A 12,502-nucleotide genomic window follows, 5' to 3' on the forward strand; every position below is an offset into this window, starting at 1 on the left:
ATATATGTAACATATATGTTAGACATATATATTACATATATGATAGACATATATGTAACATATATGAAATTGGACCCCCTGAACATATATGTGCATATATGCACTTATATGCACATATATGCACATGTACATATATGTACATAAATAATATAATATAATAATAATACAATTATAAATAATACAATAATAATAATAATAATATAGCAACAATTTTATTTACACAGAAATTGTGTATGTGGTTTGGGAACCAGTGATGTAGCCTATTATATGTAAATTACATAATCTATATCTTTATCTTTCTGAATAAAAAAATATGTGTCAGAAAAGAAGACCTCGGAGATGTTTCTTGGGAGAATAAACATTTAATTATGGCATTGGCATATAAAAATAAATCATAATAAATTATAATTAGCTCATAAATAACAAAAAATACAGGTGGGGGCTCCAGGACACCATGCAAGGCTTCTCTCCGGCACTCGTCATCCCCGAATCTGATTTGATCAAAAAGAGGCATCATTAGTTCAGAAGCAAGCTACAAAATGCACATCACAATTTGCGTCATGTCATCATGACGGTACAATACACTATGATGTATCATTCTCCATTCATTGTCAATCTGAATTTAATGTTTGTGTAGTGGACAGACATTAAAGCTGGATATAGGAGGGGCTGTATCAACAGCTTTATTTCATTTTAATAATATCATTACTTGTTTGTCTACTTCTTGTGGAACCGCCGCAGCTCCGTCAGCTTTCCGTTTACTGCTGTTCCCAGCATGCCTTTGGTTGACTGCGGGAACTTCTTTAATGTGGCTTCTACATAGAATCAAGGAAAAGGCAATAATGAGAAGACAGTGGACCCGATTTATAATTTAGGCATTTAGCAATGTAAATCGCTCTTAATCCAGAGCGATTTACATTTAAGCAAGAACAAAACATGGCAATACAAAAAAATACATGCTTGAAGTCAACTAGAATTCAAGCAGTCCATCTGTTAGTGTACACAAACCTATTGTTGACGATTGTTGGCCTTTAACCAAAAAGATGGTATATGGATTGAATAGATTTAAACAAGCTTTTCTCACAAATGTCACTTTAATTAGTATTGGCGACGTGACAGCACTCATCAGCACAGGTTATTTAGTGATAAGACATGCAAATCAAGCAAATTAACTAAAAGCATGATATGGTGCAAATGGCATGATTAACGATGAACCCATTTAGACCTGAAATACCCTTCATGTCAAAGTGCAATTCAATCTGGGAGTCATTTTGGACGTTACTACATTATACAGGGCTGGGTGTTAATGGACAAATTAAAATATCACAGGCCCTGTTATTTGTAGAGTGAGTATATATAGTTATATGTTCATTGAATGTTAACAATATTCTAAAAATAAAAACTAAGGTTACGACTGCATTTTGAATTGGCCTCAAGTCTAAATGGGTTATGGGTGAAGAAGGGTGCAGTAGATGTAGGGAGGCATACTATGATCCGACGGAGCAATGATCCGACGCGCATTGGTCCGAGGTTAGGTTTAGGTGTGCTGCGCCCCGGGGGAGGTTAGGGTTAGGGTGAGGGTCTGCGCTGGGGGTCGGGAGAGGGTTGGGGTTAGGTTTAGGTGTGCTGCCCCCGGTGAGGTTAGGGTTAGGGTGAGGGTTTGAGGTAGGTTGTCGATCACACCAATGCATCGGACCAATGCTCCGTCGGACCAAACACATGCACTCGTAGATGTAGATCAGTTTTTCCCAATCTTTTCTTGTGGCAGAACCAACATGAAAATCTTCAATTGTTTTCACGGCCCGCCTATCTGATCACATAACCTGGCAGTAGACAAGTTGATACTGTAGGTGGGCCACGTGCATTTTCTTAAGTTGTTTATTTGATGTTTATTTAATGATCAATCAACTTGTGTTCTGGCTTAGATCAATGGAACATAGTATACTTATTCCATTCTAAGAAACACCATAAAATAGTATCATTTTTAAAGACTTCTTTAAATATGAATGTTATATTTTAATAACATTCTAGTGTTTTGTCAAATTATTTGGGGGCCCACTTGAAATCCCCTTGCGGCCCACCAGTTGGGAACCACTGCTGTAGGACAACAATTGTTATTGACTAACCAACTACTGTACATGTTCTACAACCCAGAGGACCACACTTATCTCAGTGGAAGCACACTAGTAGCCCAGAATATAGACTATAGTGAGCTGCGATGAAGTGAGCAAATTAAGTTAGGCTTTTATAATTACCAGGTGCTACGCCGTGCAGATTTCTGCAATGGGTGTCATCACTTACCTGATATTTTCTGACTCCAGTGATAAACTACCACTGATGGCTAATAAATAGTGAAAATAGGGATGGTTAAAGTAGTCAACTCAATGCATATCTATGAACTGTTCTTTTTCTTCTTGAATTCTTTTTTTGTACTCACCAAGTATGGCGTTCTTTTTCTCTGGATCCAGGGCCTTCAAATGTTCCCCAGTGCCACGCTTTGACATCCCACCTAAATAAGATATTTTAAACATTATTTTTCAAAATCCCCCTAACTACATGATGTTTCACTTAAGCAATATCTCAGATTTATGTTATGGAGGTACAAACGGAAATACATTATCCCAAGCAGGTTCAAATCTTAATTCTGCATTAGTTAATGGATCGACTTAAAGAGATTTTGGGGGAAAAAATACCGCTGAGGTTGCTCTCCAGGAGTTCCTCAATAGGGAACACGCCCATCAGCAGCAATCACACCATTTGGGTTGGAGTGGTGCTGTTGGAGGCGGAAAACCAGGTTGTCCTGTTGCACAGGACTCCTGATCCTTTCACAATTTCAATCTGAAAAAATAAATAAATATCACATTTAAGTTAACAATTTAGACCTGAGGAGGAGGATTCTAAAAAGTGCCATTTCTTCCTCTGCCTAGTGGTATTGTGCGTGCAAAAGGTCACGGAAATCACACAATGTGTTCATGATTTGCAGCATTTTGTACTCCTGCGAACTTTGGAAACCAATCTTAGCCAATCAGGATGGAGTCTGAAAAATCTGAAAGACATGTTTCGTTGAATGGCTCTAGAGAGACTGCATTGTACCAATTTGCGCGATGTTTGGACAAAATCTGTAGGTGTACTGTCAAAACATTTGTTTTGCACAAAGTGGCCTCCTGGTGGCACTATAACAGGCCAATGTGAAAACTTTGGGGCAGAGGTTCAGCTCTGGCATTCAGGGAGTGTGTGTGCATAATATGGCTGCGATCAAGCCAGCGGTGCCAGAGATTAGCTGTTCACAGACGGACGGACGGACACACGGACGGACGGACGGACGGACGGAGTGCAAAACATACTCTCTCCCTATGCCTACGGCCTGGTGGAGACAATGACAATGTACTTACTTTCGGGGGACCTTCAGGTGCATTTGGCCGGTGTTGCTCGCGACAGGGAGGTCTGGAGCTCTCTGCTGGAGCTGTTGCCCCCACGACACGGCCCGGATAAGGGGTAGACGATGGCTGGATGGATGGATGGCTCTTAAAATTAAACAGTGACATGACAAAAGTGTTAACTTTTACAGTAGTGGGCAGGACAGCACTCTACTACTGTAAAACTTCAGTTACTTTGCTGCTGTTTTTATTAGCCTGGCCAGCATTCATTTTTGGGTTCACACAGAACTTTTGTAACACAGACCAGGCTTTCCTCCGAGGTGGAAAGCCTGGTGATGCGAGGTTACGTTTTTATAAACTGTTTCCTGAACGGAGGTTTTTAAAAACTGAAATAAACTGCAGCCGCATTATTTGGACTTTTTTGGTTGTGGGACAAAAACATAGCAGGCTGCATAATGCTGCCTTCACATTTACACCAGCAATATTATTTTGCTGCCATGATCTGAGAAAGTAATGAGGGTCAATGCATTGTCTACAGATAATTAACCATTGTCCCAGGAGGTCCAAAAGCAGAGCAGCAAAGTTGAGGATAGTTCAAAATTCTAAAAAGAAAAAAGAAAAAAAATCAATTGTTGATCAATTGTTAACATACCTACCTGCTGGCAGTGCAAATACATTGAGCATTTTGTGAGATCAGCCCTTAACAAACCAATTTGCCTCCTCTAGTCAAATATAAGTAAATCACAATCCTTCTGTCAAATATTACTCACCTGCAATGTTTGTGCTGATGTGTCTCTATCAGTGTCCATGTCTCTAATTGGTCGATTCTTAAACAATTATAAACACAAATGCAGCAAGTTAATTACCCTACCAATGAGACCAACATCATACAAACTTATCTATGGTGAAAAAAAACAAGTAGGCCTACAATAAAAAATAAAATAAAAATAAGAACTTACTCTACCAGCCAGAAAGGCGATGTCGTCTTTAATTTGAGGTATATCTAGTGTAGGGATGAATAGGAAAGGATCAATCACGATGATCAGATCAACAGACGGTAAGTAATAAGTATAGTTAACCTTAGTACTAAGGCTAATTATAATAACCTTTGTTAAGGTTACCCTTGATCCCTTGATCCCTTGACCCTTGAGGTAATAACAATAAAACATTGTGTGATGGCATGCCTAAAATGGCTTATCTACAAGCTCACATAGCTGTAGGTATTTTCAGTGTGCAACACCATCACACAACGGCCCATAATGTCACTGCGGTTCGGGCTCTTCCCACTTTGACATCTGAGCGGCTGCGCTCAGATGTCAAAATGGGAAGAGACATAGCCTTGTTGACAGAGGGCTGCAGTTTAAGAATACAGCAATGGCTGATTCTGTCACTGAATACAATATACATTTTAGACGATGTCTTTGTTACATAGCATTTGTATTTGTGCACACACCTCGACAGTGGGTGCAGGGCCAATAAGGCAATCATGGAAAGAGGGAGCTGGGCCTGCACACCGGTCTCCAGGTAAAATAATTACTTTATTGAGAAGAAGACAATGTTTTCCATCTCACACAATCTTCATCAGGTCAGAAATTATTTTACCTGGAGATATTTGTTACAACAACACAGGAGCTATGCTCCTGTGTTGTATTTCATAATGTGTAGTACTAGTATCGATTCATTTTGATTCATATTACACAATCTATGTAATATATATATATATATATATATAAATGCACCATTTACCAATGGAAAAATCTGACTACTGTACTTCCAAAAGGGCAATTAGGAGATAGATGACGAAAAATATCTGAGTGCATTAATGACGTGTCATTTAGAATTAGATACTGCTTTAATTAGAATCTTGGATTACTTTGTGGTAGCATGTACTGTACATAATAAACACACAAAAGACCACACTTACCTTTTTCTTAGAAAGATCCATTCCCCCCTCCTCCTCCACAAATTTTAGGTTAGGCTTGGGGGTCCGTTTACTGCCCTGCCCCTGTTGCTCTCGTCTCTCCATCTCCTCCAAAGTCTTCTGAATTAGCTGGAACATGAATAAGTGTTATGAAACTATAAATTTGTTCTGATCTTTGTCATTCCTTGCCAGTAGGCTCCGTTCCCCCAGTGTCTTTGTGCCACACATAGCCACCGCAAGTAGCCTTGCCGAGCCATGAGGCCCATAGGGCAGGAGCCTATCTCCTGTTTCTGTAGACATGAGGCCCATAGGGCAGGAGCCTATCTCCTGTTTCTGTACCGTGAGGCAGCTTGATGTACAAGTACACCCCCTGGACATGACGCTAGTATGTCGCAGGGACTTACACCCCAATCCAACCCTTGATGCTGAGTGTCAAGCAGGGAGGCATTCTCAGGACACTCTAACCACAAGGCCACTGAGCTGGTGGCTCAGTAGCCACTGCAAGCTCCTTTACAAATAACGAATCCCTTGGAGAATTTGGGATTCTGGCCCAAGCCTCTCGCCGAATTTTAATGTCTCCTCCCAAGTGAATCTGACAAGAAGCACAAACAGAAATAATCAGTATTACTACAGTACATATTTCATTACATATAATGTAACAAATGTTTTAATTTTGTCTGCTGATGTATTTGTTTCACTTCCATTTTTGCTTATTTTGTATGACTTCTGCTGTCAGGATTTAGAACTGTCAGGATTTAGAAGACATTTTAGAATCGTTGTCAGGTCTAAATGGGTTAAGTGAGTGTGTGTGTGATTTATTGTACATTTCTTTAACAGTTCTCTTAATTTTAACAAAAACAAAATACCTACAGCACATTTAACCAATCCACTAAGGCTGTACCCTAGCACATAACTTTGGGAAAGTGTCATAGTAGCTTGTTTACAGCTGAAACAGACTTCCTGTGCACTAACTTCCTCTTCAAAATAGGAGCAACATGTAATGATTAGTCAACACTAGTTTTATTTTAAGTCTACTTACAGGACATTAACATCACATTTGAGTTCCTTTTGAATGCCTGTCAGATTTCTCTACATAACTGTCTCAGCTTTGGTGCGCAAATGCGCCTTGCATGCCTTTGATCTACGCACAGAAAACATTTTGACGACGTATGCGCACTGGCACATCGGTTGTGTGCCCCCCTGATTAGGCCATTAATTAAGATTCGAGTGCCAACCCTAACGAGGGAAGGTTCGAACCCCGAATGTTCGGGGACATCCTTACAATCCACACAGATCTAAGTTGATTTGTATTGTAGTGGCAATGTATACCTAGCTACACCCTACAGTATTTTGTGTGTGTGTGTGTGTGTGTGTGTGTGTGTGTGTGTGTGTGTGTGTGTGTGTGTGTGTGTGTGTGTGTGTGTGTGTGTGTGTACCTCGTCTCCTGTTGGAGATACAGATGGAGATGATTCCACTGCGTTGTCACTGCCAGACTCAGACTCTGAAACTACATATAGTACAGCAAAATGTAAACATTATTATTCACTTATACCAGTTTGATCAGTAGCCATTTTCAATGTGTGCGTAATGTTTTTATTTTCCACTTACTTTGTGATTTTGTCTTTGGGTTTGATAACACTGCATCTGTGACAGTTAGAAAGAGAACAACAAAGCAAAAGATTATGTTAAACATTATGCATCATAAATATATTATGGGAGAAGTTTGTGTCTTAAACTGGCTTTAGAATGTCTATGGACTTATTAGACAGATAATATGCAACAAAATTACACAATTAAATTAAAGTGGTATCAGTAATAAGAAGCTAAAATGTATGTCCATTATGACAATGACAAATAATGTTTCTTCACCATTGCATTGTGCATTGTGCCTATAGGCAATACAGCTTATTATAATTTATAAATAGCTAGTGGGATTTTATTTTTATTTTTTATCCAGTTAAAACAGTTAAGGAAATGTAGTGTTTTACCATATTTATTTTATGTCATCGTTACAGGCTAGACTTTTTTTTAATATATATATCTATCTATATTAATCCAGAGGGCCAATCCAAGTATGATGTATCTGTACCTTAAGTAGACCTACTGCACATGTAAAACAGAGCTATAAACCTTACATCTTATTTTAGTCTTGAGAGAAAAAATGCTGCTTTGTCTAAATGACTACAAAACAAAATGCTATTTTTTTTCTTCAAAAAATGTATAAAACGATGCAATGTGATATAGCTCTGTCTACAAAATGCTGTACCCTCCAACTGTATATATACTTTATGTGTGTAATATGTGGTTTTAGTTATTTTAGATTGTAGCAGTGAGCCTGTTGTCTCTGATGTCATGGACACTGGTCTCACTACCTTCCTGGACTACAATTCCCATAATTCTTTGGTGCACTGCTCCTCCTTGTGGATAGGGGGAGAGCTGTCTTACTGAGACAACATGTAGTCCAGGAAGGAAGCTAGTGAGCCCAGTGTCCATGACAGGCTCACTGCTACAATCTAAAATATCTAAAACCACATATTACACACATAAAGATCTCCAGGAAAGTGTTCTAAAGCTTCTAAACGTCATTAACATAATTTTTTTTGCAAAAAGGGTGAAGTGTCCATATTTTGATCACAGCCCCGCCCCCGCTAATCATTTCAATGGAAGTGACGTACGTACATTCATTGTTTATTTGTTTTTAGCATCTTCTCTCGGTGCACCCGGACTGCTGTGGTGTGACTTTTCTTTCAAAGTTTGCACTCGAACTCTTTTCCCCTTCGAGAGAGGAGTTGTTCTTCTCTTGACTCTGAAAACACATAAGATGTAAGTACAGAAAACGACCTATAACTATAACGTCGGCATACTGTCTGTCCATTTGTGGCCATATACTGAAGCCACGTTAGCTTAACCAGCTAGCTAGCTAGCTAGCTGTGGGACAGCTTTAGCTAGCCAGCTTTAGCTCTAAGCTAGCTCTGGTTTAGCTTTAGCCCAAACATTTACCGCCTCCTCCCGGTTCCGAATTCCCGTAGACATACAAATACACAAAGCCAGCGGTTTGTTTCCATTGCGGTCCTTTCACGTGTATATGAATGTATTGAGTCTAATGTGCGTATTATAGGCTCGTCAGCATTATGAAAATATAGCTATTAGCTTGACACAAGTTACAAGCATGATTTATATTTATCCGTACCATGGTATCGCGCCGAAAGCTCGAGCGTACTAGTGAACTATTTTCCACCGTCTACGGGCGGTAGACTGTCTACCTACCCCCAAATGCATGTTTTCCAAATTAAAAGACTTAAGTTAGGTATATTTTTAATACTTATTAGTTATTACTTTGAGTGTTTTAGTATGACTCACCTTTCAGCAACAAAATTTGCCCCTGCCAGCGCACCCAATAAACCGTAGCAATATGCACTGCTGCTGTCAAAATCCTTAATGTCAGAGGTGGGAACTATTGCTTTACAATTCTCATCTAAATATTTTACATAAGCAAACATTTTTGCTGTGTGAACTAGTAGACGCCGGACTGTCTATAGCAAAAGTGAAATGATATAAATTGTCGAGTCTGAGAACAAAGTATGAGGTAAATTGGACTTGCTCCGTGCCTTGTGTCGGTGTAGAGTAGGTTCTATTCGCCACTCTGATTGGTGCGTACTACTGCGTGCTCGAGACCTTTAACTTTAGGCGGTAATAAGCACACATTAAAACTTTATTGAGCATTACAGGATGTCCTATTGAACAATGGGGGGAAAATAGGCTATAACACCCTTCTGTTTAGTTTATTTTTTTAAGTGTAAACTCACATTCTGTTAAAGAATCTGTCAGTTACTAATGTCGTCTTTTTTTCTCCTTTTTTTAAAAATTAAAGAATGTCTAGACGTAAGTACAAATTGTACTTGGAGCCTAACAGAAAAATAAAATTGCCTCCTCCAAGACTGAAAAGAGGACATTTGGATGTAAGTCACTTTATGAGAAATGTAGAATAATACCCCATATTCAGAATTAATCAATTATGAGACATAATCTGATGTTTTACCTGATGTTATTTGTCTTGAAAATGTTTTCAGTGTGACAAAATCAGTTCATCTTCGGACTCTTCGCACACTGCAGATGCTGAGGTGAGAGATTAATATTGTGAGTTTGTAGATCTGCTATTTTCACTATTCATTGCATGACACCGTTGTACTACTTATTATAATATAGTATAATCAAAACTTTTGGACGTGTTTTTATTAAAATTGTATTTATTGAAAACATAGATTTGTTTTAAATTAATAATAATTTAATTGTATTTATTATTAAACAACCTACTGTTTGTTAAATACATTATTTCGTAATTTGCATTCAGGTAATTCTTACTGCTGCCAGCCGCTTGGAAGATGAAGTCGGACCAGGTCCAAATGCCGAGGTGAGTTCATGACACGACACATATGGATTCAAATTCGCCATGACTGAGTTCAATTATTTGGATTCCATAGAAGTCAACAGGTATTAACAAAATGAAATAATGCGAAGGCATGGCCCGTTAAAATTGAACCCCTTTTGGTGTTTTAACTAAGCATTATGTTATACTTTATCTATTGAAAAATAGCACTCGGCACACCCGGTGTGCAGCACACTGGATTTTCGAACTACAACACACCGAGTGCACTGAATAAACGAACGACAAGAGAGCACACCAGTGCGTTCAAGGCGCATTTCCGAACGCACCCATGAGGACACGAGCTGTGGTTTCACTGTTAATGTATGTAGGCACAAGGACTCATCAATGTGTTTTGTCATTTATAGCCTAAGCCATCTGATGACCGAGATTCTCTACCAGTTCAATACGACGAAGACCTGTAAGGGTCGAAACGTTTGTGTGCGGACATCCCTTCCTTTTCATTGTACGTATATTTTTTTGTCCAGCACCTGTATAATTTCTGGAGATGTTTCTGGAGATGTGTGTGTGCTTCCTTCTGGATCCTATCTCTAAGCTTTTCTATCAACCACACCTGAAGGTGGTTTCATTATTCTCATGCACCCTAGAGTCCCTATATTTTGTTGCTGAATATTTAGCAAAAATAGCATCTAAAATCTCACAGCATGATGTGTTGTGATTGTAGGTGAGACTATTTCCGGCAAGGGGTTTTGGTGAAGGAAAAAAAATCGGGCATGTCATTACAGGCGAAACTTAACAAAATATTAGTGAAAAAAGCATCAATGTGTTTTGTCATTTATAGCCATCTGATGACCGTGACGACCGAGATTCTCTACCAGATCCAGACGTCATGACTGACCAGGTAAGGCTTTCTATCAACCACACCTTCATTATTCTCATGCAGTCCCTATATTTTGTTTTTGTGTATTTGGTAAAAATAGCAGATTTAAAATCTCACAGCGTGATGCGTTGCAAGGCTATTTCTGGCAAAGGGGTTCGGTGAAAGAAAAAATCGGGCATGTCATTACAGGCTAAACTAAACAAAACAAAAATGGTGTAAATCTACAAGGTCTGATGTGAAGCATTGTGAGCTTGTAGATCTGATAGTTTCACTATTTCTTGTATGGCACTGTTGTGTGACAAAGTATAAAATGGGGCTTAAGTGGTTAGTCTTAAATCGTTAAGTGGTTACATATTTTTATTTGATTGATATTGATTTCAATATAAAAAATAACTAGACCTGTGCCTGTCGGGCACCAGCCTACTCGAGAGTGATGCTGGTTGGGGAAAGTTAGGCTGCATCCCCACCCTGTTATGCAATAACCGTTATACCCACCCGTTGTCAGAGTAACTGTTTGTCTGTCTACCTTTTGTGCCCATACTGTATATTGGAGCACTTATGAATGTTTTGTCATTTATAGCTCACGTCTTCATCTGACCTTGATGACCAAGATCTTCCATCTGATCCAGATGATATGACTGGCCAGGTGAGTTCTTCTACCAACCACGCCTAAGGTGCGTTTCATTAAAGATGTGTGTCAGTGGCCCAGGCCGTAGCGTAACGGTCTGGGCACCGGACTGGTGATCCAGTCGCGGTGTGCCGCGGGTTCGACTCCCGGACCCGACACGGCCTTAACCGCATGTCATCCCCCCATCTCTCTCCTGTTTCCTGTCAGCCTACTGTCTGTCCCTTAAAAAATCAATAAAAGGCGTAAGCCGCAAAAAAAATATCTTAAAAAAAAAAAAAAAAGATGTGTGTCAGTTAAGGCTATGCACATGGCTAACTAGTGTTATTAACCATAATGATGGTTAACGGCAATTGGCAAAATAACTACTTTTGCATGTTTATACCGTCTGCCTTTTGAAAAAGGTACCACATTTTATATTAAACCTATGAGAAAAGCTGTGTTCACTGTCCTATGCAGACATGCACTCATGTGGTGTTTTATTTTGCAGGTCATGAATCCATCTGGATTCTTTCTCCTTCCATCTGAGCGGCAACCAAGTGACATGGTCCAGGAATCTGGTTGTGAGTCATCATCAGAGGGCAGTGCTGAATCTGAAGTGGTCCAGGAATCTGGTCGTGAGTCAGAGGGCAGTACTTGTGAAGTTGATTCAGAAATGGAAGAGCTTCCAGAAGATGATCCATTCGGACAGATCGGGTTTGACATAAATATGGATTCAGTACTAATGTCAGCAGGTACAAAGGCTGAAGCTCTTCTCATGCTAATGAGTCATGCAGCAAAGCATAATATAACTGGAACACAACTTGAGGACTTGTTAAAGCTAATTAATATGTTGTTTGGCAAAGAGGTGTTGCCAAGATCAAAATATTAGTTCAACAAGGTCTTTAAAAACAACTCTGACATAGTGGAGTTCCACTTCTACTGCAAAAGCTGTAAATGTACATTGGCACGCAAAAATAAATAACCGATGCAAACATTTTGCATTGTGCAGTCTGTTCTTCCATGAACAGTGCAAGCTTCTTTATCAACGTACCAATTGCACCTCAAATTCAGGCACTTCTTGAAAATCCAGACAAAACACCACCAGTTTAATGGCTACTTTGGTTGTGGCTTCTGTTTACATCCTGGTACTCTAGTAGAGAAACAGGTGACTCCAGCAGTCTATGCAGACAGAGAGGCCAAGGCAATGCTGTTAGACATGGAGCAAGCAGTAGCACAAAACAAAAGTGTCATAAACATGCCTTATTTTGATATAGTGTGGGGGTTCGTACCAGATTATATGCATGCTGTTTTACTTGGTGTCATTAGACAATTC

General features: G+C 39.4%; 1 long non-coding RNA gene across 1 annotated transcript; it reads left to right on the forward strand.

The window, feature by feature from the left end:
- Positions 1-10,523: 10,523 nt before the first annotated feature.
- LOC310875697 lies at positions 10,524-12,248 on the forward strand. Its single transcript, XR_014570670.1, has 3 exons — positions 10,524-10,583; positions 11,143-11,208; positions 11,678-12,248. It is a non-coding gene; the product is annotated as an uncharacterized lncRNA (long non-coding RNA).
- The last annotated feature ends 254 nt before the right edge of the window (positions 12,249-12,502 follow it).

This window comes from Protomyctophum parallelum, assembly GCF_964188405.1.
Source record: "Protomyctophum parallelum genome assembly, chromosome: 1".
Taxonomy (NCBI): Eukaryota; Metazoa; Chordata; class Actinopteri; order Myctophiformes; family Myctophidae; genus Protomyctophum; species Protomyctophum parallelum.